The 24,315-nt window shown below is 41.2% G+C and overlaps 1 long non-coding RNA gene across 6 annotated transcripts in view; it reads left to right on the top strand.

Moving 5' to 3' along the window:
* The window catches only part of LOC137204771 (uncharacterized), a 147,930-nt gene that overhangs the window by 12,591 nt on the left and 111,024 nt on the right, over positions 1-24,315 (top strand). The gene's annotated exons all lie outside the window — the stretch shown is intronic.

The following is a 24,315-nucleotide window of genomic DNA, read 5'->3' as shown; positions in this document are numbered from 1 at the left end:
TGAGGAAGTAATATCCCAAGTACCACAGCTAGTAAGTGGTGGAGGCAGTGTTAGAACCCAGGCTCTCTACCTCTAGAGCTCTCCCTCTCCCCTGCAAAACCACTACTATACAACACCTCCATGTGTTGGTGCATATAGTATTGTGAATCTGATAGAAATGTTGATGAGGGAAGGCATGATACGGAATGTGTATCCAGTGCATTTAATTTGAAGAATTTAATTATAAAGCATGTTGACGTTAACTGGAATGCAGGAAATGTGTCTAAAAGAAGACTGTGATCATGTAGAGAGTTACCAAAACATGCAAATAAAATGCTATACACGTTTAGCAAATCACATCTCTGATAAGGGGCTTGTATCTAGAATAGGTAAAGAACTCTTACTACTCAGTAACAAAAAGACAAATAACCCAATTAAAAACTGAGCAAATAATCTGAATAGACATTTCTCCAAAGAAGTTATATAAATGGCCAATAAGCACAAGAAACAGTGCTGGATATCATTGGCCATGAGGGAAATGCAAATCAAAAACACGAGATACCATTTCACACCTACTAGGATGGCTAGAATAAAGAAGTCAGATACACTCATACACTGCTAGTGGGAATGTAAAATAGTATGCAGCCATTTTGGAAAATAGTCTGGCAGTTCCTTAAATGAGTAAACATAGAGTTACCACATGACCCAGCAATTCCACTCCTAGATATATACCCAAGAGAAATGAAAACATGTGCCCATCCAGAAACTTGCATATAAATGTTTGTAGCAGCATTATTGATAATAGCCAAAAGGTGAAAACAACCCAAATATTCATCAACTGATGAATAGATAAATAAAATGTGGTATATCCATATAATGGAATGTTATTTGGCCATAAAAAGTAATGAAGTATTGATATATGCTACAACATGAATGAACCTTAAAAACATTATGCCAAGTGAAAGAAGCCATACAAAAATCAATGGCATTTCTGTATGGTAACAACAAACTGTCTGAAAAAGAAGTAATGAAAACTATCTCACTTGCATAACATAAAAAACAAGAAAATACTTAAGAATAAATTTAACAAAGGAGGTGAAAGATCCGTGTGCTGAAAACTGTAAGACTGTGATGAAAGAAATTGAAGAAGACACAAGTAAATGGAAAGATATCCCATGTTTATGGATTGGAAGAATTAATATTGCTAAAATGTCCACAATACCCAAAGCCATCTATAGATTCAATGCAATCTCCATCAAAATTCCAATGGCATTTTTCAGAGAAATAGAAAAAAACTATCCTAAAATTTGTATGGAACCATAAAAGACCCCAAAGAGCCAAAGCAATCTTGAGAAAGAAGAACATAGCTGGAGGCATCACATTTCCTGATTTCAAACTATATTACAGAGCTATAGTATTCAAAACAGTATAGTAGTGGCAAAAACAGGCATACAGACAAATGGAACAAAATCAAGAGCCCAGAAATAAACCCTCACATAAACAGTCAACTAATATTTGACAAGAGAGCCAAGAATATCCAATGGAGAAATTAGTCTCTTTAGCAAATGGTGTTGAGAAAACTGGATATTCACTTGCAAAAAAAAAAAAAAATGAAATGAAATTGGACCCCTATCTTACACTACTCACAAAAAATAACTCGAATTAAAGGCTTAAATGCAATACCTGAAACCATAAAACTACTAGAAAAAAACATTGGAAAAATTCCTCGACATTGATCTTGGCAATGATTTTTTGGATATGACACAAAAAGCACAAGCAACAACAGCAAAAATGAGTGGCACTACATCAAACTAAAAAGTTTCTGCATAGCAAAAGAAACAGTCAACAAAATGAAAAGGCAACCTATGTAATGGTAGAAAATATTTACGAACCATATAAATAATAAGGGATTAATATACACAACATATAAGGAACTCATACAATTCAATACCAAAAAAACCTCCAAATAATCCAAATAAAAATGGACAAAGGACCTAAACAGACATTTTCCCAAAGAATACAAATGTCTAACAAGTACCTGAAAAGGTGCTCAACATCACTAATCATCAGGGAAATGCAAATCAAAATCACAATGAGATATCGCCTCACATCTATTAGAATGGCTCTTATCAGAAAGTTAAGTGTTGGAGGGGATATGGAGAAAAGGGAACCCTTGTGCACCATTTTTGGGAATATAAATTGATGCAGCCACTGTGGAAAACAGTATGGAGGTTCCTCAAAAAATTAAAAATAGAACTACCATATGATACAACAATCCCACTTCTGAGGGTATATCCAAAGGAAATGAAATCAGTACCTCAAAGAGAGATTTGCACTTCTGTGTTCATTGCAAGATATTCATAATAGCCAAGACATGAATAGCCTCAGCAGAGGAAAGGATAAAGAGGATGTGATATATATATACATATCACATACATATACACACACACATACATGCACATACTGGAATATTATTCAGCCTATAAAAAAAGGAAATCCTGTCATTTGTGACAATGTGTGTATGCCTTGAGGGCTTATGCTAAGAGAAATAAGTCAGAGAAGGACAAATACTGTATGATCTCACTTGTATGTGGAATCTAAGCCAAACTCATAGAAACAAAGACTAGATTGGTGGTTGCAAGGGCAATATTTATTACTGAAATTTCTGAGAAAAACCTTAAATGGAGGCATGTAGTTAAATTAGGGTACACAATTATCATAGAATAGTATTCACCTGTTAAATGAAAAGTACAATGACTATTTAGCAACATGAACAGATTATTATAATGTCATATTAAGCAAAACAAATAAGTAAACTTCAGAAACAAAATCCCTACCAGAATGCAAACTTAAATCAACTGCCTACAATTATTGTATATATATGATCAAGCGTTAGGTGGAGACACAGAAAAATTGAAAGTTTGATTTGTTGGAAGAGAGGAACTGTAGGTAAATATTTTTATTTTCTTTCCATTTTTATCAATATAATGGGCAAAAAATAGGAGATATATGGTGCAGTGGAGAAAAAGTGCTGTCAGTTGCACTTACCAAAGCTGACTGCTATGGCAATGGGTGAAGTAAAATAAGAGTTAAGATATTAGGTGAATCATTAGAGATGTCTGATACAGTTTATCAAATATTAGTTTAAATTAAAACTTTTGTAAAAAATGTTCAAGGCACTTTAGGAAGGTTTTACCTTATTGTTCAACTCCTTGCCCCAAGTTTGGGAAAGGAATTGCTGTAGGAGATGCCATCCTGCCACTGTGTCCCCAGAGGTGGACCCGTGAGAACTAAGTGCTGAAATCAGGAGTTCTCACATAAGACCAGAGGAAGATGGTACATAGAAACCAAGGAAGTGAATAAACCCATGCATGAATGCTGAGCCCATCAAGCTGGGAGATGGGACCAACAGACTGTAAAACCAAAGGTGCCAAAGTTGGATATGGAACCAGAAGTAAGAGTAAGTGCAAGAGCGCCAGAAACAGACATCCTGATGTTTCATAGTAATCTGAGATGATTTTTAAAATTTTCATGCTACTTAGTGTGTAGAAAACTGGAAAGAGCATCACTCTCAAACTTACAACAGAAACAATGACAATAACAAAAAGCCAGATAATCTGAAAAATCATGATTTTTCATGAAACCATCAGAAAGTTGAGATCACAGGGCAACCAACTCATCCAAAATCTTAGGAAGCACAGGTACCTCCAAGGAGAGACAAAACAGGAGCAATTAGGGCTTACCTGGGGCTGGTGCTACCAGACGCCACACAAACTGGTAGGAAAAATTCTGCTAAAAACTTTCACAAATTGCTTAAGGCCAAATAGGGGCCAGCATGAAAATATAGAATGCCTGCGAGTGGCAGACACAAGGAGAAATAGCGCCATTTTCAGGCTCTTCTCCGCAGATCTCAAGGGGTGCTCACCAAGAACAGTGAAGGTAGGATGAGAGTACCAAGAAAGCCATCCTAGGATCTGGGAGAGGGGGAGAGCATCCACAGTAAGAAGGTCAAGAAGACCAGCCTGTGTCCTTCTCTCCTATTTTATCCCTAAGAGACAAAAGTCCTAAGCTACTGGGGGAAGGGCAGTGACCCCTGTGGCACTTAGGGTATTGGTGAAGACACATGGAAGCTGGCGGCAGGGAACCGAGAAATCTTCTCTACCTCTGAGGGAAGTACAAGAACACTCCTGGTCCTAGACCATTAGAGGTCTTCTACAGCTGGGGACAGGGCAGGATCACAAGAGGGCCCCACCAGTACAACCCAGGGACATAATTCCTGCTTAAAACTAAAGCTTAATCAGAGCAACACAGTAAACATCCCACCTCCTCTTCCCAAAACAGAGACTAAGAATCTTTAAGCAATAGCTGATAGCAGTCTACTGCTGGAAGAGGGGCTGGACAGTGCAGGGACACCTGTCTGAGGCATAGGAACAAAGACCTAAAGCTGAGGAAAACTTTTTTTTCCTCAGATACTGAGGAAAACCCTCTGACAAACCAACCACTACAATAAGCACAAAGTAATTCTATGGGAATTTGAAACGTATGGTGCACTGAGAATAACCTTAGCATCAGCATCCCCCGACCCATTTAAATTTCTGACTAGATTGAGTCAAACTCCCCTCCCCCACACTAAAGTCCTAACAGAAGAAGTGGTATGAATATTTTCATACATAGAATCTATTTACCTTGGTCTCTACTGCACAAGATGTAAGGCATACAAGGAAGCAAGAAAAAATATAACACAATTTCAAGAGACAAAGAAATTAATAGACTAGACTCAGATATAACACAGGTATTGGAACTATCAGACAGGAAATTTAAAATATCTATTGCTAATACATCAAAGGATCTAATGGAAAAGGTAGACAATATGCATGATTAGATGGGTAATATCAGAAGAGAGATGGATGGGGCTTCCCTGGTGGCGCAGTGGTTGAGAGTCCGCCTGCCGATGCAGGGGACATGGGTTCGTGCCCCAGTCCAGGAAGATTCCACATGCCGCGGAGCGGCTGGGCCCGTGAGCCATGGCCGCTGAGCCTGCGCATCTGGAGCCTGTGCTCCGTGGCGGGAGAGGCCACAACAGTGAGAGGCCCGCGTACCACAAAAAAATAAAAATAAATAAAATAAAAGCAGCATGATGTGATGGAAAGAGATAGAGTTTGGCAGAAAAATAGATCTGGATTTGATTCCTAGTCCTGCTACTTACTGCTGTGTAATTGTGCAGGTTTATTTCTCTGAGCCTCAACTTTCTCATTTGCTAAAGGGGGCCTTGTAACATTTCACATTTTTGTAATAATTAAATGAGATAATGAGATCATTTTTGCAAAATATTTGACATAGTATAAATGCTCCATGAATCAAAACAATTGTCTTATTTTATTTTTTCTGAACAGCACCTGGCATGTAACCCAGAACATTTTAGGTATTCAGTAAATGCTGGTTAAAGAAATAAAAGCTACAGAATCAGCAAACTGCTTTCTCCTCATGACGGGTTCCCTAAGTAGGCTTTCCTAACATCTTTCCTGTCCTTTGTATAAATGCACTGATTACCTGTGCATAAGCAGTATACTGTACTTCTAATAGTAAATCACTGAATTAGGATTTTGCCATAAATCAGTCTCATGACTTACAGTTATATGAGTTTTCCAAAAGTCTGATCACTAGAGAAGATCACTGATGTTTCCCCTTGAAGCTCTGCTGATCAAATGTATTAGAATGTAAAGGCTGCCTGAAGCTCTTTCTTCTCCTCCAGGTCTTCTCTGAATTTGAGGGAGCCTGGGCTACTTTTGAGACTTGCAGTGTATAAACCAATAAAGTGCCAAATGGAGTTAAAATCGTGTGGTATATTTTAAATGTTTACATGAAGTAAAGTAGAGCTTTTAACCCTCAAAATAGAATGTATTATGTTCCCTTTTGACTGTAAGCTGTCAGAGGTCTGAACATGAGGCCCATCATGACTGTAGGGCTGGGGCAAATGGACCTCGGGGTTCAACTCCTCTGAGCCTGACCCTGCTCAACTCATAAGACTTCTAACTTGTTGGCACTTTAAAGCATTTTTCAACAACTGTTTTATGCTTCTGAGAAGTAGTTCTACACTTCCATAAAGCGCACCTGGAAATACCGGTGCATTTTGGATAATAGCTCTCATGTTTCAAAATTAGACCTGATAACTTACTCAGTGTGGAATGAGAAAAACAGACTCTCAGCCAGAAGAAATTCTGTAAAATGCAGTTTAGGTTGATATGCCTAAAACCATGCATAGGTAATAAGTAGTATCATCCAACTTGGGGGAATATGTTTTGGAACTAAATGCTATTCTTTTTTCTTAAGTTTAAAAAAATGATTTACATAGGGGGCATTAAAAGTATATATATCAGTGGGAGCTTTTTATTATGGGTTGATATAAATTATCCTTGGACTCCTCTAGAACTAACATACTTTGAAATAATATTTATGAGAGTGCCCGTGGCCACAAAATTGTGTAATAAAGACTATAAGGGACCATAGGCACAGCATTTTGTTGTAGACAAGGGGTTCAGAATGCCTCCCTTGTGATTTTCTACAGTTGAGCATCCTTCTGGCTATCAGAATTCTATTTCTATTGACTGCTATTTATAGAGCAGTATATTGTGTCAGGCCTCTGCTATGAGCATTCACTTAAGACTCCTTAAGAATGGTTACCTGATAATTATTTGTGGAATGTTTTTGAATGGATACACTATCATATTTTATTCTCACTCTGACCCTGTGAGGTATGTATTTTAAACTCAACTGTGTAGATGAGTAGCTGCAGTCAAGTAACTAGTGAGTAGTGGAGTTAAGATTTATTTTCGCATCATCTATGCTGAGATGTCTGGAGGGCCAACCGTATTCATTGTGCTATGGTCACTTTATATAAGGGATTTGAGCATCTGTGGATTTTGGTATCTGTAGGGGCTCCCAGAAGGGTGACTAAGTGGGCAGCTTTGATCCAGCTGAACTTAAGTGGTCAGGATATTGTTATTCCATAGTATCTGTTCTGTATCAGAGACTGAGGTAGACATTGGTTTATGTTGTTTCTAAATCTTAAACCAGTGATGTTTCCCTGGAAACCTGGGCCAAGCCTTCCATGAGGTGTTTAGATTGTATTTTAATTATTTGTTTTTCTGTTTTTAGCTATCCAAGGGCAAAGATCATGTCTTATAATGGGAAGCAGCATGATATGATGAAAGGAGCTCAAGTTTTGCAGTTAAACAGACTGTCCCATTTTATGGGCAGTGAAACAGGATTAATAAGATGAAGTGACTTGTCCATAGTCACACTGCTGTGAAGTGGTAGAGCCTGGATGAGAATACAAGTTAGTATAGTTCAACAGCCACCTTCCTCCTTCTTTCCCTCCCACCCCTGAACAATGATGAAGGATGGAACAATGATGGTGCTGTTGTTTGGTCCTAATGTATAGTTGGATCCTTTCTGCACTGGTTAAGACATATATCTGGATTTATTGATGTCTCATATTTTTACACTTTGAACCTGGGCAGACTAAATCAGACAGTGGAAGCAGGTACAAAAGGGTAACCACCATATTCGTTGCTGTGTAGAGATGTTTGAAGGTTCAATCACTTATATTAATTGTGCTGTAATGCATGGCTTTCTATAAGCAGGACACTTGGATCCTGGCTGTAGCTTTGATTGCAGCAGCTCCTTCCAGATGGCAAGACCAGGCTTGTGTGGCTTGAGAAGTAGTACAAGATCTGACCTAAGGTAGTTTCTGAGGTTGAGCTACAGCTGACCACACTGCCATGTTAGAGCCTTCTTCTCTCTGGCACATGGTAGACATAATTCTGTGGAACCTGCTAAAGTGATGCTTTGAGCGGAGAGTAAAGAACCGTGTTACCTAAAGGGACTTTTGGCAGACTTGGCCCCTCTGTGGAAAGTGAGCCAGGTGCCAGGCTCCGGCCGTACCCACAGTCAATAGTTCTGCTTTTGATAGGTCATCTGACCTTCTGTGGAGATGACTGTGCCGAGGATTCCATCCAGAATAGACTGAAAGCTGATGTTTCAGTCTGGTTACAGAGCAGTGACTGCACAGACTGGTTCTTGCTGGGTGGTCTGGAGCAGGGTATTGTTCCAGTTCAAAAGGATAAATTGGAAATGTGCCTACATACACATTCATGAAACAGTCTAATGTGTTCTGGAAGAAATCGCTCATAGAGTGCTGCATTCTGAGGAACTGGTACTCAATCCAAACATCAACACAGAATATTTAAATTTATTAAATTATTTATTCTTTCATTCATCAAGTATTTATGGGCTGCCAACCGTGTGCCAAGCACTATTCTAAATTACAGAGGCTCAAAGATGAATGAGATACAATCCCTGCCCTTGAGGAACTCACAGCGTAGTGGGGAGACAGATATAATAATGGGAAATGATAAAACAAGGTGAGAGATAATTGGCAAGTATAAAACTGCAGGAGATATTACTGGAGCAGCGAGAAAGGACCTCTAAACTAGCCTGGTGTGTGGATGGGGTTTCAGGGAGACTTCCTGGAAAAGGTAGCTCTTGTGTTGAGTCTTAAAATAGATGCTATAGTATACCTGGCAAAATATAGGGTGAATAATAGTCCGTGTAGAGGAGCTTGGAGCAGTAAAGCACCAAGCAGCAATGTGCCTCTTTGGAGAATGTTGCGGAGTGTATTGCTGATGGAGCACAGTTAGGATGATTATAATATGTCCAGAAGGTAATCTTCTTTATCTAAAATCATACCCATATTGCTCTCTCTAGTTCTAATTTGTTTTGATCTATAGGTTTCAATAACTTGAGTGATAAATTAGAGTTCAAATGATGAAATTTGAGTGCCCAATAATCATTACAACAAAATAACAACATGTGCTCTGTTTCTGTGCAAAGATGCCCAAGGCTTAGTGGGAGACATCTAGTTTCTGCAAGGACCAGACTGCCAAATTCAACAGAAATATAACTGGGAACACCATCCCTGTATCTTTTAGGTTTTAATAGTGGCACTAATCTCCACCATCCCTCCTGGTATGTGATATTGTTTTTGATTTACTGTCTTGGTCTTTAGAGACAAGAACAGTTTCAAAGGTTTCTATTTGGTCTTCCCTACTATGATAGGTCTTACTCCATAAGCTGAGGACCCAATATGGGGGTTACTTTAATTGCTTAACATGTCAATTCCAATTATAAGGTAGAGAATTAAGGAAATGACCACTGGGTAGGTCTCTAAAACTTGTAAGCCAGACTTTAGCCATAACTGCATTTATTACCTGTCGTCTATAAGCCCCCAATCTAGCAGGGGTACCATGATGATGCTTTGGGCCTCTGGGATTCACTGTCAATTCAGACTCTGAATCCAGTAGCCTCAATATGTCTGGGTATTCCCCTTTCCCCAGTATATCCAGTCACCCAAGTATATGCCTATAGATCCCATTGGGGAAGAACAGGGAAAATCATTACAATATGTCCTTATAGCAGTGTTGTAGTGTTCTTTCAAGGGACCCTTTCAAGTCAAGGGATTCTGGATCTGAAAACTGAGCAAGGGATTGGTACTTCTTTTCTGATTGTAGAAGTAAAGCAGCATCCTTGTCGCTCAGTGGTCTGTTTTGCCCCTACAGACGCCACCATGTTATGTTAACCATCTCTGCAATTCCCTGTGCGTCAAGACCTCTTGGCTACCCCTCTGGTCTTGCATGTAATAATTATGGTAACTGGCCTCTGGTAGGTAAGGACCCCCATGAGGCCTCTAGTACTTTGGGGCTGAATGTTATTGAGCTCAGCTATCTGGTTGCTTCCCCTACAGTGAGCCCAGCCTACAGAGAAGGGCCACCATGAATATTTACTGTTGCTCACGCCCCTCCCACCATTGCCATTTTAATGGCCTTAGTGAGTGATACGTTCTGTTCTCTCGACCTCACTGGGGAACATAATCTTCTGGCCTTTTAATATATTCATTCCACCATGTCCACTTCCCTCAGCCTCTTTATTTCTTCCTCTACCATCAGCCAAGGCAACCCAAGCATTTCCATTTCTCTCAGCATTGGCCGTAGTTTTTTAGAAGCCTCTAAGAGCTACTCTAGCAGAGAGTTTGTTGCATCACCTGGGATCCTTACCATGATATTAAATGTAAATATACTGGCTTGGACAATAAATGTTTTTGCTCATTTAATCTTACATTCTGGATTATTTGATGTACATTCTGGATACTTGTATCAGTCTAGGTCTAGTCAGGAAACAGAAACTACAGTGTAATATGAACAAGGGATTTTTAATATAAATAATGATTAAACCATATAAGGGATGCAATAACTATAGGGGTGCAAAAAGAACCCTAAAGGAACCCCTCGGACTAAGGAAGCATACCCGTGGAAGGAAGAGCTTGGAACGGAGGCTCCGTCCCCAAGGCCAGGCTTCAGACCTCACTGTGGTAGGTGTGGTTACAATTGATGGTTGAGATGTTTGCTGGGTTTCTTGGGTCAGAGTTGGTCTGCCATTGTCAGGCAGTAGGACGTAACTCTTTGGAGTGTAGGTAAGCTGAAGCTGGTGGGTAGGCACGAAGAAGGAGTTGGGGTGCCACTTCCAGTGCAAGTCCTGGAGTGCACCAGTGTTGATGATAGGGCAACTGCAGCGAGGTGGTCATCAGGCCCAGGCAACGGCTGTGGGGTCACCAGTGGAAGCTGTTCAGCTCCATATACACTCTTGTACACCCGTGAGAACTCCCATGCAACAACCGTACCACTCCCTATTTCTTCCTAATGAGATAGAGCTATCTTCCTCACAAGTAAAGAAATTCTCACCCTTCCCCCAAATGAGAAGACACACAGTTCCAACAGTCTGAAGGGGCTCTGCAGAACCAGCGTCTTTAGGGGCATCCATCCAGATGGCCTCGTGCCATATTTCAGGGGCTCAGTTTTTCCCAGCCAGGGTTCTTAGCCTAACAGAGTGAGCATTCAAGCATCTCTGGAGCTCCGAAACTCAGCTGTCAGATCTCTAGATCTCTAGGATGTTGCTCTGCTGTGTCTGCTCTTCCATTCAGGGGTTAAGGACCTCTTAGTGAGCTACCAAAGATATGCTCTGGCTCTCACACTCAGCTCTTAACTGCCTGTTAATGGCTCAGTTTCTCATCATCCCTCTGTAGGAAATCAAAACAACTTAGAAATAAGTAGTCACCTCCACTGTTCTTATTGTTACTTCACATCTTTCAAATGTCTGGATTGTTTAAACTGCAAAGATATTTCCTCCCACTCAGACATTTTCCCAGGTAACCACTAGTGAAATCTCTAGCAACTGAGCTGCCAACTTGTGTCGGGAACTATCTATGCTCCACTTACCATTCAGGATAGCATCCTTTTTGCCTTTCTGTGACAAGTAAGCCAGTCTCATGTTCCTATCTTACCACCTGTTTCTCAGACCACCTCCAGTATGACTTGCATTAGTTCATGCCTACTGAGAAGCAGATGCCAAGATGGAATTAGACATGTAGGAGATTTATTGGGAGAAGGAGCTGGAGGAGGTGGGGAGAGGCTTCCGGCCTCACGTAGGTCTGACATCTGTGGAATATGAGAGAGAAAGAAGGTGGATGGGAAAGAGGAGTCTAGTTTTGTACTGTGATGTGATTTCAAGAAAGGTTCATCCAGGCTAATGAGTCCGCAAACAGCACCACGTATTAGAGAATCCCCACATCTTGGCAGAGCGCCTCTGCCATGCTCAGGCATTGCCTGGGAGTGGCCAGTGGGAAATGTGCACTTGGTGTGAAAATAGTCCAGAGTGGCAGCAGGGGGAGGAGAGGCAATAGTCAATTATTCTCCCCCAATCAGTAAAGTTGAACAGGCATTTTCATTGCTTGCTTGGGGAGTCTGCACCACAAAGCAAACTTCCCAGCACTCATCAAGGGGGCGGTTGATGGATCAGGGCACTGAGAGCTTCAGGAGACAGCAGCTGTTTGCGTTAGAAGTAGCCTGAGTAGGAGGCATAATAGAGAAGGGACTGAGGCTTGGCAGGGTCAAGGGCTGATGGTATCCTGACTCACCCCAGCAGACCTAGAGCCAGACCATGAGCTGCCTCAGACTTTTTTCTTTTTTTAAACTCTTTATTTATTGGAGTATAATTGCTTTACAATGGTGTGTTAGTTTCTGCTTTATAACAAAGTGAATCAGCTATACATATACATATGTCCCCATATCTCCTCTCTCTGGCATCTCCCTACCACCCTCCCTATCCCACCGCTCTAGGTGGTCACAAAGCACCGAGCTGATCTTCCTGTGCTATGCAGCTGCTTCCCACTAGCTATCTGTTTTACGTTTGGTAGTGTATATATGTCCATGCCACTCTCTCACTTTCTCCCAGCTTACCCTTCCCCCTCCCCATATCCTCAAGTCCATTCTCTAGTAGGTCTGTGTCTTTATTACCGTCTTGCCCCTAGGTTCTTCATGACCATTTTGTTTTTTTGTTTTGTTTTGTTTTATTTTGTTTTAGATTCCATATATATGTGTAGCATACGGTATTTGTTTCTCTCTTTCTGACTTAATTCACTCTGTATGACAGACTCTAGGTCCATCCACCTCACTACAAATAACTCAATTTGTTTCTTTTTATGGCTGAGTAATATTCCATTGTATATATATGCTACATCTTCTTTATCCATTCATCTGTCGATGGACACTTAGGTTGCTTCCATGTTCTGGCTGTTGTAAATAGAGCTGCAATGAACATTTTGGAACATGACACTTTTTGAATTATGGTTTTCTCAGGGTATATGCCCAGTAGTGGGATTGCTGGGTCGTATGGTAGTTCTGTTTTTAGTTTTTTAAGGAACCTCCATACTGTTCTCCATAGTGGCTGCTTCAATTTACATTCCCACCAACAGTGCAAGAGGGTTCCCTCTCCACACCCTCTCCGGCATTTATTGTTTGTAGATTTTTTGATGATGGCCATTCTGACCGGTGTCAGATGATATCTCATTGTAGTTTTGATTTGCATTTCTCTAATGATTAATGATGTTGAGCATTCTTTCATGCGTTCGTTGGCAATCTGTATGTCTTCTTTGGAGAAATGTCTATTTAAGTCTTCTGCCCATTTTTGGATTGGGTTGTTTTTTTGATATTGAGCTGCATGTAAATTTTGGAGATTAATCCTTTGTCAGTTGCTTCATTTGCAAATATTTTCTTGCATTCTGAGGGTTGTATTTTTGTCTTGTTTATGGTTTCCTTTGCTGTGCAAAACCTTTGAAGTTTCATTAGGTCCCATTTGTTTATTTTTGGTTTTATTTCCATTTCTCTAGGAGGTGGATCAAAAAGAATCTTGCTGTGACTTACGTCATAGAGTGTTCTGCCTATGTTTTCCTCTAAGAGTTTAATAGTGTCTGGCCTTACATTTAGGTCTTTAATCCATTTTGAGTTTATTTTTGTATATGGTGTTAGGGAGTGTTCTAATTTAATTCTTTTACATAGAGCTGTCCAGTTTTCCCAGCACCACTTATTGAAGAGGGTGCCTTTTCTCCACTGTATATTCTTGCCTCCTTTATCAAAGATAAGTTGACCATATGTGCGTGGATTTATTTCTGGGCTTTCTATCCTGTTCCATTGATCTATATCTCTGTTTTTTTGCCAGTACCATACTGTCTTGATTACTGTAGCTTTGTAGTATAGTCTGAAGTCAGGGAGCCTGATTCCTCCAGCTCCGTTTTTCTTTCTCAAGATTGCTTTGGCTATTCGGGGTCTTTTGTGTTTCCATACAAATTGTGAAGTTTTTTGTTGTAGTTCTGTGAAAAATGCCAGTGGTAGTTTGATAGGGATTGCATTGAATCTGTAGATTGCTTTGGGTAGTAGAGTCATTTTCACAGGATTGATTCATCCAATCCAAGAATATGGTATATCTCTCCATCTATTTGTATCATCTTTAATTTCTTTCATCAGTGTCTTAAAATTTTCTACACACAGGTCTTTTGTCTCCTTAGGTAGGTTTATTCCTAGATATGTGATTCATTTTGTTGCAGTGGTAAATGGGAATGTTTTCTTAATTTCACTTTCAGATTTTTCATCATTAGTGTATAGGAATGCCAGAGATTTCTGTGCGTTAAGTTTGTATCCTGCTACTTTACCAAATTCCCTCGCTGCTTTTAATATTTTTCTTTGTATTTAATTTTTGATAGTTTGATTAATATGTATCTTGGCATGTTTCTCCTTGGATTTATCCTGTATAGGACTGTCTGTGCTTCCTGGACTTGATTATTTCCTTTCCCATATTAAGGAAGTTTTCAACTATAATCTCTTCAAATATTTTCGCAGTGCCTTTCTTTTTCTCTTCTTCTTCTGGGACCCCTATAATTCGAATGTTGGTGTGTTTAATGTTGTGCCAGAGGTCCCTGAGACTGTCTTCAATTCTTTTCATTCTTTTTTCTTTTTTCTGCTCTGTGGTAGTTATTTCTACTATTTTTTCTTCCAGGTCACTTATCCGTTCTTCTGCCTCAGTTATTCTGCTATTGATCCCTTCTAGAGAATTTTAAATTTCATTTATTGTGTTGTTCATCTCTGTTTGTTTGCTCTTTAGTTCTTCTAGGTCCTTGTTAAACGTTTCTTGTATTTTCTCCATTCTATTTCCAAGATTTTGGATCATCTTTACTATCATTATTCTGAATTCTTTTTCAGGTAGACTGCCTATTTCCTCTTCATTTGTTAGATCTGGTGAGTTTTTGCCTTTCTCTTTCATCTGCTGTGTGTTTTTCTGTGTGCTCATTTTGCTTAACTTACTGTGTTTGGGGTCTCCTTTTTGTAGGCTGCAGGTTCGTAGTTCCCGTTTTTTTTTGGTGTCTGTCCCCAGTGGCTAAGGTTGGTTCAGTGGGTTGTGTAGGCTTCCTGGTGGAGGGGACTAGTGCCTGTGTTCTGGTGGATGAGGCTGGATGTTGTCTTTCTGGTGGGTAGGTCCACGTCTGGTGGTATGTTTTGGGGTGTCTGTGGCCTTATTATGATTTTAGGCCGCCTCTCTGCTAATGGATAGGGTTGTGTTCCTGTCTTGCTAGTTGTTTGGCATAGGGTATCCAGCACTGTAGCTTGCTGATTGTTGAGTGGAGGTGGGTCTTTGAGTTGTGATGGAGATCTCTGGGAGATTTTCACCATTTGATATTATGTGGAGCTGGGAGGTCTCTTGTAGACCAGTGTCCTGAACTTGGCTCTCCCACCTCAGAGGCACAGCCCTGATGCCTGGCTGGAGCACCAAGAGCCTGTAATCCACACGGCTCAGAATAAGGCTCAGAAAAGGGAGAAAAGAAAGAAGGAGAACGAAAGAAAGAAGGAGAAAGAAAGAAAAGAAAGAAAGAAAGGAAGGAAGGAAGGAAAAGAGAGAGAGAGATAAAATGAAATAAAATAAAGTTATTAAAATAAAAAAATAAGTATTAAGAAAATTCTTTTAAGTAATAAAAAAAAGAAGAGAGCAACCAAACCAAAAAACAAATCCACAAATGATAACAAGTGCTAAATACTATACTAAAAAAACAAAACAAACAAACAAAAACGGACAGACAGAACTCTAGGACAAATGGTAAAAGCAAAGCTATACAGACAAAAATCACACACAGAAGCATACACGTACACACTCACAAGAAGAGAAAAAGGGAAAAAAATATGTATATCGTTGCTCCCAAAGTACACCTCCTCAATTTGGAATGATTCGTTGTCTATTCAGGTATTCCACAGATGCAGGTACATCAAGTTGATTGTGGAGCTTTAATCCGCTGCTCCTGAGGCTGCTGGCAGAGATTTCCTTTCTCTTCTTTGTTCGCACAGCTCCCGGGGTTCAGCTTTGGATTTGGCCCCGCCTCTGCGTGTAGGTCGCCGGAGGGCATCTGTTCTGCGGTCAGACAGGATGGCGTTAAAGAAGCCGCTGATTTGGGGGCTCTGGCTCACTCAGGCCTGGGGGGAGAGAGGGGTACGGATGTGGGGCAAGCCTGCGGCGGCAGAGGCCGGCAGGACGTTGCACCAGCCTGTGGCGCGCCGTGCATTCTCCCGCGGAAGTTGTCCCTGGATCCCGGGACCCTGGCAGTGGCGGGCTGCACAGGCTCCCTGGAAGGGGGGTGTGGACAGTGACCTGTGCTCGCACACAGGCTTCTTGGTGGCGGCAGCAGCAGCCTTAGCGTCTCATGCCCTTTTCTCGCGCACCAGGAAACAAAGAGGGAAGAAAAAGTCTCTTGCCACTTCGGCAGGTCCAGACTTTTCCCCGGACTCCCTCCCAGCTAGCCGTGGCGCACTAACCCCTTCAGGCTGTGTTCACGCCGCGAACCCCAGTCCTCTCCCTGCGCTCCGACCGAAGCCCGAGCCTCAGCTCCCAACCCCGCCCGCCCCGGCGGGGGAGCAGACAAGCCTCTCAGGCCGGTGAGTGCCGGTCGGCACCGATCCTCTGTGTGGGAATCTCTCCGCTTTGCCCTCCGCACCCCTCTGGCTGCGCTCTCCTCCGCGGTACCGAAGCTTCCCCCCTCCGCCACCCGCAGTCTCCGCCCGCGAAGGGGCTTCCCAGTGTGTGAAAACCTTTTCTCCTTCACAGCTCCCTCCCACTAGTGCAGATCCTGTCCCTTTTCTTTTGTCTGTTTTTTCTTTTGCCCTACCCAGGTACGTGGGGAGTTTCTTGCCTTTTGGGAGGTCTGAGGTCTTCTGCCAGCATTCAGTAGGTGTTCTGTAGGAGTTGTGCCACGTGTAGATGTATTTCTGATGTGTTTGTGGGGAGGAAGGTGATCTCCACGTCTTACTCTTCCGCCATCCTGAAGTTCCTCCCCCTGCCTCAGACTTTAGTGGTGGTTCGTGAGCCATCAAAGGTGGGTGTGAGGGCCTAGTACCATCAAGGTCTGGGCCTCACCAACGGAGTTGTTACTTTTAAACAGTGATAGAGAAATAGTCAGAAAGGCAGAATGGGGTAAGTAGTTTAAAGTTCAGTGTTTGAAATAAGATATACCTGTGTTTGAGTCTCAGTCTGCTTCCTAGTAAAATTGGGATAATAATAGTGTTGATCTCAGAGGAATGTGACGATGAGGGTCAAGTAGGAAAATCTGCATAAAGCTCTTAGCACCAAACAGGACATGTTGCACTCATTAGATTTCCACTGTAAAAAATATTAAACAGTTAATCAAAGACTAGCACCATGTCACAACCACACAAGTGAAAGAAACAGGGAAGCGGATACAAGAAAGATAAGCAGGGCGGTCAGAATGTTTCATTGATCACATTCTGTTGCTAGCAGGTTTCTTTTTGAAGTGGGCAGCTCAGCACCTCTTGTTCCAAAAGAGTTCTTGGAACCCAGTGATTGAATTTATAAGGATATAGCAGTGAACAAGCTGACTAAAATCTCTGTGTTAATAGAGCTTACGTTTCAGTGGGAGAAGGCTGTGTGTACCCTCGTTTCTGCAGAAACCCTCTCTGTATGCATCAGAGGAGCTCTCTGCAAAGACTAAGAGTTCAGCTGGAGAAGGGGGCTATAGGTGGATTTCAAGAAGGGTAAAGGAGAGAAAAATCCTCTCACATCCTCCACTGGTTTCTGTATCACGATTTTCTTCCTCCTCTTTAGACAGTATAGTGGTTAAGTGCAGGAGCTCTACCCATATTAACATTTTGCCTTTACTCAACATTGAGTAGTTGTGTGTCCTGGGTGTGTTATCGTGCTGCCATTTGCCTCTCCAGATCTGTTCTCCACTCTTCTCCTCCTTGCTCTGTATTTGGGAGGCTGGCCTTTAGAGACTGCATCACCAAGTTCCCCTGTCCTGTGGTTTCTAGTTGAGTCAGCCAATGTGATATGGTTCAGGAGATCAGAGAGAGGGGAGACAGAGGTCAGGATATTTATTCTCCTGGCCACCTGCCTGCCAGGTCACAGTTTGGCAGTGGCTGTGTCCTTCTATCAAAAGCTGTTGGCTGGGCTTCCCTGGTGGCGCAGTGGTTGAGAGTCCACCTGCCGATGCAGGGGACACGGGTTCGTGCCCCGGTCCGGGAAGATCCCACATGCCGCGGAGCGGCTGGGCCCGTGAGCCATGGCCGCTGAGCCTGCGCGTCCGGAGCCTGTGCTCTGCAACGGGAGAGGCCACAACAGTGAGAGGCCCGCGTACCGCAAAAAAAAAAAAAAAAAAAAAAGCTGTTGGCTGGTCTTATAGTGTTCCAACCTGCGATAGTAAGAACTTCCTGATGGGGTTATCCTCTCACCATTGCTTGCTGGTTTCCCCTAATTTTACCCACAACTTTGTAAATAGTCACTTCATTTAACTCTCTTTATTTACCCCTTTTGGGGTGGCATCTCTTCCCTGCTGGGGTGGATCTCAACAGGTACAATTGTTTTTCATCTCTAAATCTGTTCCCTCACTTATAGAATGGGGATAATAATGGCACCTATATCATAGAATATTGGGGATGGTTAAATGAGGTAAAATTCTTAGCATGGTGTCTATAACATAGTAAATGTTCAATGAATGTTAGCTGTCGCTCTTGGTACTGTTATCATTATGATTATAATTTTTATTCAGGTCCTGGACATTGGGACCGAGATAAGAATGCTGAGAATTGGGCTTTCATCCAAAACCTCCACTTAAGTCAGGATACTTGGGTCCCATTAGACCCCATTGCATGATAAATCCACTTTGCCAACATACAACTCACAGTGGGATAGTTCTGATCATTATTTCTGAGTGCATTTAAAGGCCGAAGGTTAGTGCCATTACCATTTATATTTCCCTTGATGCAAATTAAATTAATTTAGAGAAGGAATTCTCAATCAGTAGCATGAGGTAGAGGAAAAAACCCTCTAAGCACCTCAAAAGACATTACTACAACTTAGAGAAGCAAGACTTATTTCATCCTAAATGCTTTACAATTCCTGAATACATATTACAATGAAAAGAAACCAATACCTAAAAGAAATGCTGTAATTTATCCACATTATCTGTGTAGTCATTCTAATGGTCTCATTGTGGCTTGGATCAGTTAGTATATTTTGTCATCGAGGAGATAATAGTCTTAATGAGGCTGGGTTGCAGATTTTATCTCCATGTAGTCCTCATAGCACAGAGGAATATTTTACTCCATGATTGAAAACTGTACTCATAGTCTGATATTCCAGTTTGTAAATGCATGATGATGATCACAAGAGGAATGGAGAGGAAGTGGGAGAGGGTTTGGTACCTATTAATTTGTAGAAGTGGAAGAAAACTCCAAGCCCATGTTTCTCTGGGAGCGGGTAAATCATATTATTTTCCTATGGAAAAGTATAATTTTTTGGTATGTGAATAGAATAAATTGTCATGTAAAGAAAGAACAATGTAACTAATATACAGGTTTTAGTAATACACCCTTAGTGTCTGTATTAGTTTCCTTGAGCTGCCATAACAAATTACCACAAACTGGTTGGTGTAAAACAGAAATTTATTCTCCCATAGATTTGGAGGCTAGAAACCCAAAATCAAAGTGTCAGCAGGGCTGTACTCTCCCTGAGGTCTCTAGGGGAGGATCCTTCCTTGCCTCCTCCTAGCTTACAGTGGGTGCTGGCAATCCCCGGCTTTCCTTGGCTTGTGTGAGCATCAACTCCAGTCTCTGTCTCCATCTTCACGTGACCATCTTCTCTCTGTGCCTGTGTCCAGATTTCCTTCTTTTTGTAAGAATACCAGTCATATCGGACATGGGCCCCACTCTAATCCAGTTTGACTTCATTTTCACTTGATTATATCTGCAAAGACCCTATTTCCAAATAAGGTCATATTCACAGGTTTTGGGGGGACATGAATTTGGGGAGAACATTATTCAATCCATTGTAACTACTCAAGGGTTGGTTCATCGCTTTGTGGCTCTTTTAGGCTTGTCTTTTTTCTTCTTCTCCTTTGATACTTGATTCACATCTTTTTAGACATTTTTCTTCCTTTTTAAAAAAAATTTGATTGGCTTATCCAGCAGAGAAAGATTTAAGTTACATCATTTTGGTGATCACACAGCAGACAGGCTCTGTTTGTGGGGCAAGGGCTTGTCTCATCCCCCTCCTTCCCCCTCATGGGGTGTGTATTCATATTTCCACTGTCCCTTTGCTACCTGGAGGATTATTGGTTGGTGGGGGAAGGAGATTTCGGTGAATAATGAGCCATCGGCAGGCTTCTCTGTATGGTGTTTTACAGTCCATAGACTCTAATAAAATGCCTGCCGGATAATCCCGTTCTCTGTTGCCCACTCTACAACGTCTTCCTTCCTCATGCTCTCTTTTCTGAAGCTACTCCCTAGAAAACACCCCTGACAAACAATTATATTACTTGAAAGAATCCCACAATTCTCTCCCATTTCCCAGCAGATGTATGTTTACAGTAATGAAACCTGTAGAATTTAAGGATTGTTGGGCAGAGAGGAAACATGGGAAGGGAGAGATCTTCTGCCTTTCCAAGCCCTCTCTGCTCAAGCCTCTTCCTCACCCTTCCCCAAGTCGGAAGAGTTGCTAAGCTGTTTAGAGTCCAGGAATATTGACTGGTGGTCTGATGATCAGGTTACTGTATTCCTGCTCGTGCACCCAGGGGCTTTCTTCCGTGCCCCTCCATGGTGCTGCTGGTGCAGTGAGAAAGCCTGAAGCTGTCTTGTTGCTCCCCTCAAAGTATGCCTGCACTTGTTGGTCATCGCTCTGATTTCTGTGTCATATGACTGGCCAGAGGTAGTAAGAGCCTAATATGGGTTAGGAGTAGGGAGGGGTAAGAAGTGGCTCCACTTTGTAGTTTAGACTATGCTGCATACACAGCCCAATCGAGTTTTCACCTTCATTTTGCACTGGAGATAATTGGGCAGGGCTAAGCCAATAAAATCCAAGAAACAACCCCAGCACTTTGCACTTTGCTTCCCTTTACGTGTGTGTGCGCACGCGGCACAGCAGGAACCTCTGAGGAGAGGTGATTGTTAGAGCAGAATATGTATTTTTTGGATCGTTTAGCCAAATATGTCAACATCCCAGCAACAGTTCTAACAAGTATGTTACAAGCAATGTCTACAATAAGAGAACTGGGTTTATTTGCTGGCTTAACTTATTCAGGCCATTCATTAGTTCAAATAATTAGGAATTGTCCCCATTGTGGGAGCCCGTAGTACGTCCTAGGCAGGTCAGTTCAGAGGTGAAACTATGTTAGATTGTTACAAGAAGTATGAAGCATGTACTTGGACAGCAGTTTTGCACTTATTCATGGCGTTGATGTACAACGAAAGAGAATATCATTTCATAGTGGCTCTGACTAATGTGTTATTAGCTGGTCATTAGACCCTAGAGCTTGGATTTCTGTATAATACTTCAGTTTTACAGGACACAACACTCTAGGAATAGTGGTGTTATTGGAATATTTTTTATTAAACTATTCAGTGACTAGCTTTGAGGTTGTGGAAATATTTTAGATCCTAAGTCATTAACTGTAAATATATTGGACTCTAGTTCTTTGCCTTATCATAGAGAAAGGTATTATAATTATGAAGGATCTAGTCTATGAACGGCCTATTGCAGGATCATTAGTTAAAAACGAATTTGGAAATGTGGCTTATTTCAAGTTAAACCAAAATATATATTAAAACCATTCAGATGCCATTAAAACCCTTTTAATGGATTGGCTAAAAAAAGAAGAATTTTAAAATCCAGATATATACAATTTTGATATGATAAAATAATTGTTTGATCTATTTCTTAAGAATAAGAGTTTAATATTTTTAAGGAATAATAATTTTACTTATATCCAATTTTAGTCATTTGGTTACCCATTTAACATTTTTATAGTTCCAAAAGAACCCAAGCCGATATAAGTAAAGATTATTAGAAATATATAAAAATAAAACTATTAAAAATATTTTATCACAGGTAGGGTACAATTATTACCTGTATATTAGTATAATTATGGCTGACGGATATGATATAGGTAAAATTTTTCTATAAATTGAGAAGAAAGAAACATGTTTTTGTGCTGTGTTCATTCCAGAACTTGAATGGATTCTAATAGGACAAACTCCTCCTTGTTTTTTCCCACAAGAACATGAATAATTTTTTGTTCCAGTACCATTAATTGGAGATCCTTAGTAATGGCTTATCTCTAAGGCTATCTTTGCTGAAACTGATGTAAAGTTCGTACGTAACTTTTATTTCCAAATGTACATGTATGTCCCACGATGTGTGAAAGGTAGCCTTTCTAAATTATAATCTACCTCTTTATGGCATTGTCAATAAACTTTCAGGAAATGGCAGAGTAACTCCATTTTGAGGCTGAGGAAGCAACATCTATAACCAGAGTCCAAGAGAGCTCACTGGAGGTAAACTAAAGCCCACGAAAATTAAATACTTATCCATGGTGGCCCAGAAAATCATTAGGCTCAGATCCTCTGGCTCCTGAGACAAGCCCTCTTTTTGCTCTCACTTATGATGTTATATGCTTCCCTGATACATGCCTTCTGAATATACTTCTCAGTGTGTGCTTTGGCGTGACTAAATTAACTGAGGCTGTTACCTGGACCTTGAAAGGCACGTTCCACTTTGTGGTGCTACACAGATTCAGATGTAAAATCTGAACTGGGTCCTTATGACCACATACTGACTTCAGTCCTTTTGGGCAACTTCAACTTCATATCACTGGAAATAACTTGCACGGATCACGAGTAACATGTGACCCCCAAGCTCCTCTAAGTTCATTATAATCTTTCATTTCTTCTAGAGCATGTGAACTGGATGTTTTTTTCCATTTATGCTGCCTTATCTTTTAATCATTTAAAGAAATATTTAATTGTATGAAAATGAAGGTTGCTACTGAAGGAGAAAGAGTATTCAGGGGGTGTTTACACTGCTTTTTCTTGGCTAACCTGCTCAAGGTGAGTTCACTGCAATGTTACCAACTCACTGCTAATGAGATTGTCTGAAATCTGCCAGCCTACCCCATTCTTGCTTCAGGTCCTGTGCTACTGAAGTTTTTGCTCATGGCATCGGCATTGTTCTTCCTTGTATCCATGACTGGGTCTGTTAAGACCTTTCATACAATAGCCTCAGAACTCTGGTTGCAATTAGAGTTTTGATTAGCTGTCAGTGATGTCATAGCCATGGTTATTTTAAATCCACTGTGCTAAGTGTTTTCCTTTTCTTAATGTACTATAGAAATTCCATTTCTTGACAGCAGTAAGACACTTCAGGCAGTGTGTTTCAGGGCCAATATTGCACTTCTCATGGAGTTAAGACACTTGGCCTTCAGCCTCATGACTTATAACACAATCTGAGTTATGCTATAATCACCCAGATATATACATGGCCTGTTGTGTTTTATTGCTTAAATGGAACCTGTCCCAGTGCCTCATCAGCTGTCAAGGTGGGAATACAGCCCCAGATGACTGTTCAGATTCCCACCGGGGGTTGTATTTGGTCAGATCTCCTTCAGCCTTTCAGGGGTTGCGCTGAAACTGGAGGCCTTTGGTGCATTTACCACAAAACAGAAATCAAACCCTCCAGCGTCTCAGGTCTCACTGCCAGACTGCCCAACTTAGGTTGCCAAATATCTCCCCCTCAACACATTTATTGAACTTTAAAACAGCAGAACAGCATTGAATGAAGTCCAGTAATTTTTATAGGATATATTTTAGTCACTAGGCTTTGAAGACTATTCCAACATTAATTATAAAGTTTCTGTGTCTGGATAACCTATTGTTAACAGTTATTTTGCAAGCGCTAATGGCAGGATGGAAGATTTCCAATAACTTTATTGAGGAAGTCACAATTAAAATGTTGAGCACTACAGGGTACATACAAAATAAAAATAATCTTGCAAATACGGCACTGTACTTCACGACAGAAATGGAGGTATACTCTATATTTTCAAATAGGTATGATGATTTTGCACTTCCGCCTCTTTTGGTTGGAGGAGGATCAAGAAGTTTCTTTTTTGTTGGTTTGTTCACCTTTAAAGGCGGCGTGAGATGCCTGTGCTCGGGGCTGGGCTGACATTATTTACCACAACGTCATGAAATGATTTTAAGACAAGTTGTCACCATACTTCTTTCAACAACAAATATCACTAAAATGAGATCATTGGCTTTGTGTGACAATTTATGACTCTGGAAATGCATGAGCTGTCTTTTCTAAAGACCCTCAAAGACCTCATCCAGCATGGTTTTCCCTCCAGAGCTCTCCGGTGTGACCACCCATCTTCCAAACTCACCCTACCACAGTCAGCCAGCAGCTTGGGGTTGTTCGCTGGTCAGAATGCTGAGAGCAGCATGGTGGACAGCAGGAGGCAGCAGGCAGGATGGAGGACACTCCAGTACATACGGTGTCAGGGCAAGACATAGAGGGTTGAAGGGACTTGCCCAAGGTCACAAGGCTGGGAACCCGTAGATG

This window comes from Pseudorca crassidens, chromosome 13 (assembly GCF_039906515.1).
Source record: "Pseudorca crassidens isolate mPseCra1 chromosome 13, mPseCra1.hap1, whole genome shotgun sequence".
In the NCBI taxonomy this organism is placed as follows: Eukaryota; Metazoa; Chordata; class Mammalia; order Artiodactyla; family Delphinidae; genus Pseudorca; species Pseudorca crassidens.
Note: the sequence above shows the minus strand (reverse complement) of the source record. Positions and strands in the feature narration are given on the sequence as shown.